This window comes from Leptodactylus fuscus, chromosome 2 (genome assembly GCF_031893055.1).
Source record: "Leptodactylus fuscus isolate aLepFus1 chromosome 2, aLepFus1.hap2, whole genome shotgun sequence".
NCBI classification, from domain to species: domain Eukaryota; kingdom Metazoa; phylum Chordata; class Amphibia; order Anura; family Leptodactylidae; genus Leptodactylus; species Leptodactylus fuscus.
Genome location: NC_134266.1, coordinates 236720475 through 236727800, shown reverse-complemented (window position 1 = coordinate 236727800; position 7326 = coordinate 236720475).

Sequence of the window (7326 nt, the reverse complement as noted above, 5' to 3'; positions counted from 1 at the left end):
GGAAAGGCGGGAGGTAATTCCTCTTCCGCTTGGGAGTCCGGATGAATGGCCTGTAGGGGGGTGGAGGGAATATACTGTCTATTCAGTACTACTGTACGCTGACCTGCTTCCCCCCTCTGTATTTGTAACATTGGTACGCTCCCAGGTATGGCTCACAGTCAGCGGTGATCTCATTGTTCTGCAGGGAGGGGGAGCTGCAGCCAGATATAGCCGAGGATTATGGGACGGCCTCTTCCAGGCAGGCTGACATCACTCGCCTTATACATTGCATTACGTGACACAGAGTCATTGTGACTCACAGCGTGACCGGTGCAGACACGGCCAGCCCGCTGCTTCACTGTGTGCACTGGAGTGGTGTGCGTGCTGAAGTGTATGGAATATCTGTGCGTGCTGAAGTGTATGGAATATCAGCCACTGTAGTCACTATATACAGGAGTATATGGAATATCAGCCTCTGTATTCTCTATATACAGGAGTATGTGGCAGATCAGCCTCTGTAATTCTCTATATACTGGAGTACAGTATATGGAATATCAGCCTCTGTATTCTCTATATACAGGAGTATGTGGCAGATCAGCCTCTGTAATTCTCTATATACTGGAGTACAGTATATAGAATATCAGCCTCTGTAATTCTCTATATACTGGAGTACAGTATATGGAATATCAGCCTCTGTAATTCTCTGTATACTGGAGTATATGGAATATCAGCCTCTGTAATTCTCTATATACTGGAGTACAGTATATGGAATATCAGCCTCTGTAATTCTCTATATACTGGAGTACAGTATATGGAATATCAGCCTCTGTAATTCTCTATATACTGGAGTACAGTATATGGAATATCAGCCTCTGTAATTCTCTGTATACTGGAGTATATGGCAGATCGGCCACTGTAATTCTCTGTATACTGGAGTATATGGCAGATCAGCCACTGTATTCACTATATACAGGAGTATATAGAATATCAGCCACTGTATTCACTATATACAGGAGTATATAGAATATCAGCCTCTGTAATTCTTTGTATACTGGAGTATATAGAATATCAGCCTCTGTAATTCTCTATATACTGGAGTATATGGAATATCAGCCTCTGTAATTCTCTATATACTGGAGTATATGGATTATCAGCCTCTGTGTACTGGAGTATATGGCAGATCAGCCACTAAAATGCTCTGTATGATGGGTATACAGCATTTCAACAACCATAATGCTCTGAATGTTGGAATACACTGCAGCATATGGAATATCAGCTATTATAATGGTCTCCATGCTGGTGTATATGTAGTATCAGCCGTTATATTGTTGGAAGACCACTACTCAAAGTCTCTACTGGTTTCTACATGGTGCCCCAGCTGAAAGCTATCAGTGAATCCTGCAGCAATAACTCACACACTGCTGATTTAAAGGAATTTTCTAGGACTGGGGTCATCAATATGTGTTGTGTGGATTCCACAGCTCAGTTTGGTGCCGGACCCATTGATCACATATTGATGACCTATTATGTTAGTCCCCTTTAACCTTACAGCACTGACTGTAGATTTGTTATATCTCATATCCCACAGTGCTGCGTCTGTAGTTCGCAGGGGGCCAGTCTGCTGTGATTTCTACCCATATGATATTGGCTGCTGGACCATAGATGGCAGTATTTATCAAACTGTGCAGTTTGTGACCTGTTCACATGCTGCTGTGGTGAATGTGTATTGTGAGTGGATGAATGGCACCATTGGGAATAACAGATGAAAACTACAGCGCACCACGTGCCAGTGAGCAATGGCTATGAAGGTGCGTGAGGGTCAGCCAACAAGCTGCAGTGGAAATGAGCAAGATGGCCACCAGACGTGTCTCTAAAGCAGCAGATCAGAAAGTCCTATTGCAGATGGATGGTCACTGCACCTATACTAGCAATTATAAAGTTCCAATAAAGTTCCAATAAGGACTCGTTCACATCTGCGCCCTGCACTCCGTTATGCAGGTTTCCGTTTCCTGCATAAAACAGAGGCAGGAAACGGAAACCTGCAGGATTCTCTCTCACCCATTCATTTGAATGGGTGAGAAAGCTGAGCGGCGGTGAGCGTTTTATACTCTCTGCCGCGAAACTGGGTTTTTTAATCCGGACACAGAGTTGGACATGCAGTACTCTGTGTCCGGATTTAAAAAAAACGGTTTCGCGGCGGAGAGCATAAAACGCTCACCGCCGCTCACGGCCGGACCCGGTCTGACAGAACGGAGACCAGAACGCAGGTGTGAACCTAGCGTTAGCTCAGTAGTATCTGCATTGGCCATGGTTGTTATCAGCTTCATCAAATGCATGGACGTTGGTGTGTCAGGCGAGAACAAACACCCTGCAAACACTGCTGGGAGAATCTGGGGGCAGCAGTGCTATGGTTTGCGCCCACTCATCCACTGATCCAATTCAGGTATGGATCCATCCTTGCAGATTGTTTACACCCTTACAAGTTTGTCTTCCCTGGACAGATGGAATCTTCCAACAAGACAATGGATGTGTCACAAGCGTAGAAATGTCCGACAGTGGTTAGAAGAGCACAAGACTAACAAGTACCTCCCTGGTCCCCTAAGGGTCCGTCCAATCACATGAAGGAAAATGGCGCTGAATTTTTAGCGCTGAAAAAAAGAAAGCCTCCCATTGACTTCAATGGGTGCCGTTAGCTTTTTTTTTTTTTTTTTTCCACTAGCGGAAAATTCATATACTAGTTAGCTTATCGGTGCACCCGGAAGCCTCTTTGTGCCCTGTCTTCTGTATATACAGCACAGGCTGCTGCTGACTCCTCCTCCCTCCTCTCATACACAGCATAGAGAGCTGACTGACAACTTCCTGTGCACACTGGAGGTTAATTAGTATGTAAATAAAAACTGACTTATTCAAACACTACTGACGCTAGGTTCACACTAGCGCCCGGAGTCTGTTCTCAGCTTTCCGTCTAATGCATGCAGAAGACGGAAACCTATCAGACCGGGTCCGGCCATGAGCGCCGGTGAGCGTTTTATGCTCTCCGCCGCGAAACCGTTTTTTGAAAATCGGACACAGAGTACTGCATGTCCGACTCTGTGTCCGATTTAAAAAAAAACGGTTTCACGGCGGAGAGCATAAAACATTCACCGGCGCTCACGGCCGGACATCTTTCAAACCCATTCAAATGAATGGGTATGAAAGAGTCCTGCAGGTTTCCGTCTCCTGCCTCTGTTTTGTGCAGGAAATGGAAACCTGCAGAACGGAGACCGGGCGCAGATGTGAATGAGCCCTGAGGCGATTTACATACTAAGAGTGCATTCACACCAAGTATATGCTGAGCTGATTCTGAACGTGCTTTACGTTCAGAATCAGCTCAGCGTATACTTAGTGTGAATGCACCCTAAAGGTAGGTGTGGAATAGCCTTACTAAAGCCTATGCAAGGATGCGATTAGTTAAAAATGACTTTTCCCAGTGATAGAGCCCCTTTAATAAACGTGCCCCTATGATCTTGCTCCTGGAAAACAGTTTTACCTTAGTGGAGATATTAATAGAAAATATAATATTTTATAGAAAATTTTTCTAAAACTCAATTCACTCAATTTTTTTTTTTTTTTAAATGAAACATCAAAAGTGGATCCTAAGGGGCTGCTCACACCGCGGAAAGTGAAGAGGAATCCCCTTCACTGCCTTGTACTATCTATCCTGCCTCATGTTCACTCACTGACTAACCTCAGGGGCAACAATGGGGCAAATCATCTGTAATCTCGCACCACATGTTCGGAAGATTCAGGCTAGAACCTGGAGCGTATTTTAAGGTGGGAACTGTATCAAAATCAGCTCCAAATTCCTTCACGTGATCATACCCTAAGCCCCACATTGCAAAATCGCAGCATTTTGGTTGCATTGGAAACGGTGCGGCATGAAAAATGCTACATTTACATTACCTGCACAGTGGATGGGATTCATTCACACATTGCAGAAAAAAAATCTGCAGAGGAAAAGCAGCATGTTAATTCTACCTGCGGAAATGCTGGTGTCTTACATATAGGAACAATGGGGCAGAAAGTCCGCAGAAGAGAACTCAGTGCTACACTTGCGATTCTTTCTACCTGTACAGAGTCCTGAACCCTGACAGAAGAAGTATTGTGATCTGTAACCGCAAGGAGAGACATTACCAGGATGGTTCACATTCCTGGGGATATCATAAATTCTGCATTACTGCATCACATTCTACAGCTGGATGTTAAGGATCTGACTAAGCTGAACAGGGAACAAGACGCAAAAACCCCATAACATGTTTATAATCGAATGAAACTTTCTATGTGTGAGTGTAATGATGATAATTTTGTGATATTAGTGTGAAGAGAGACTTTAGTACCCTGTTGGGTCTCCTCTAGCCTGTGTACAAGATGAGATGTGGTTGGGCATTGAGGCCTATGGGTTCTGCACACTCTTAAGTTGCCAAGCTTGTCTCCAAGATGGTTCCATAAATGCTCACTTGGCAATAAATCTGGTGACTGACAGGTCAATGACGTGGTGTAATCTGGTGTAGACATTCCTGGGAATCCCTTGCTGGGTGTGGGTGAACATTATCCTGCCAATAAATGCCAGCTGGAAACCCTGTCATGAGAGGCATCGCATGTGGCCTCAGGATGTCCTGCACATGATGCCTGGTTCAGCAACACCTGTCCATTGAACTGATCCTTTAGAGAACGACAACAATGAAGAGGCAGACCACTGAAATTGACTATAGTGGGGTCTTCCGAGCAGGACTTTTTCCTCCAACGACTTTTAGGCAGGCATTGAGACGAAGTCTCCACTGGAGACTGGTGCAAATGTGAACGTAGGCTGAGCTGTTAGTATCCCTCATATCAGTACAAGGGGTGACCAATTGTGGAATGTACTGGCTCTCCATATGACCTACCAGCAGTTGTGGCAGTGTGTTACTTCCCAGCAAAGGCAGGATTGAAGTGCTTACCACAAGGCCTCCATACACAGAACACACTCTCAGCAGATCCTAAACAGAAACTGTTGTCAAAGACAATGTATCTCCAGTGTGTAGCAGTCCAGGTTTCTTGGTCACAACACCACAGCTAACAAAAGTGAAGTTTGTTGACGGTCAATGTCAGGACATGTAATGGGCATTGGGACATCAAATTTCTTTCTAAGTGTGTAGAAATGGTTGAGCAAGAGACGGGGGGTGTAATAAAGGTGCCACCATCTCCAGACTTAAAGAGGTGCTTTCACATCTCCAATTCTGTCAGGACTGCAATGTCTGGCAGGTTCGGAGCAGGCAAACGGTCTGATTTGTAGCTCTGACACTGGCTGCCTTTGGAGCCCCCCTTTCCCGAATTAATCTAGTATTATATGCAGTGGTGTAACTAGGAATGGCGGGGCCCCGTGGCGAACTTTTGACATGCCCCCCCCCCCCCCCCCCCACGATCTCGACCGAGTCCTGCCTATGCATTCCTGCGCTCTATTATGCCCCATAGTGGACCCTGCACACAGTATTTTGCCCATACGCTATACCAGGACAATTGTGGATAAAAAGTCTGGTCATGTGCGTTACAATTTAGTAACTCCATGTGCCTCATATTAATAGTAATTAACCCCATCATGTCCCTCACATTAACCCTTGTGTACCTCACATAAGAGTTACTGATATGTGAGAGACATGGAGGTAATAATAAAGTATCTTCATTATTATTACCCCTATAGGTCTCACATATCAGTAACTCTTATGGTGAGGCACACAGGGGTTAATGTGAGGGACATGATGGGGTTAATTGCTATTAATATGAGGCACATGGAGTTACTAAAACAAAATTAATCACCTCAAATGCCTGATAATAATAAGTATAGTAACCCCAGTATGTACCTGTGCTTTCTTCTTTTAGTTTCACTTTCCTGGAGCTTCTTCTCTTGCATGCAGGAGCTCGGTAGGGGTCCATTTCCTGTATAGGAATAAAGCCCCGCCTCCTTGGCTCTCCTCAGCCCTCTCATTGGTGGGCAGAGGACAGCCAGAGAAAGGGAGGGGAGAGAGAGGGGGGGAGCCTCCTGAAGCGCTGAGAGGAGCCAGACCTGCAGCTCCTGTGTATCAGCTGTAGCTGCAGCATCGTACCACCAACAGGGGGCCCCGATCATTATACTCGGGCGTCCGAAAAGACCCCCGAGAATAATGTTAGCAGTGGTAGCGGCTGTCACCGGGCCCCTAATGTCCCGGGCCCTGTGGCAGCTGCCTCTGCTGCTATGGTGGTAGTTACGCCACTGATTATATGGACGGACAGGTTCAGCTAAAGTGAGTTTTACACACTTTGTAACAACTGAGTGTACTTGGAAGGGTAATCCGTTTTCACAGATCCTTCATAGACACGAGGCTATTGAGGATTCATGAAATCAGGCCAAGAAATACAAGTTCTACTTTCTCTCAGTTTGATCGTGTGAATATATCCATTAAAAGGGGTATTCCCATCTCAAGGATCCTATCTATACTGGTAGCTTATGTAAATTGAAGACTTTTCCTAAACAGTGCTTTAGAAATGTTGCTTTGTTTGCCTGCTATGTGAACTTCTTCCTCCCATTGTTTACACATCGTTTCCATAACCACAGACCTGTGTGATAGAACAAGTGACGTCCCTCACTGTTCTGCCGGCATGGCAATCAGTTCAGCTAATTGCAGTTTGCTGATAAAGCCCTGTCTGTTATCTGTCTATGTAAACACACAGATAACACTGAGTCCGATTTCTACAAGCATGTGCATATTATCTGATCTGCATAAGTATTGTGATACTTCATTGTGTCCCGTTCAGCAAGCTGGGAGAAATACAGGAAGTGAGAAGAAGAGACAGCAGGCAAACTTCCCTTTAGGCTGAGGCCTCACATTGCAGAAACGCAGCTTTTTTTGTAGAAGATTTTGCTGTGTTTTGTTTGAGCCAAAACCAAGAATGGCTACAAAAGGAATGGGAACTATATAGGAAGTTCTTATACTTCTGCCTTCTGCTCAATCCACTCCTGACTTTGGTTAAAATAAAAATGCAACAAATTCTGCAACAAAAAAAACTGCGTTTCTGCAACTTAGGGCCTCAACCTTAAGGTCTATGTGGCCATTTGCTGGCTGTTGAATCGACCAGCATACAGCCATGGAATCTCCAGCTTCCTAAATGAGACCTAAGACCCTATGTACACGACAGAGTCTGCTTCCGATGTAGGGCTGAGTTTTCAGCAGAATGCACTTGGATGAAACTCGGAATAACATCTGAGTATATTCTGTTATGCGTTCACATCTATGGAGGCTTCCAATGATAAGAGGATAGGACCTGCTCTAGAATCATCCAGAACAAAATGGATCG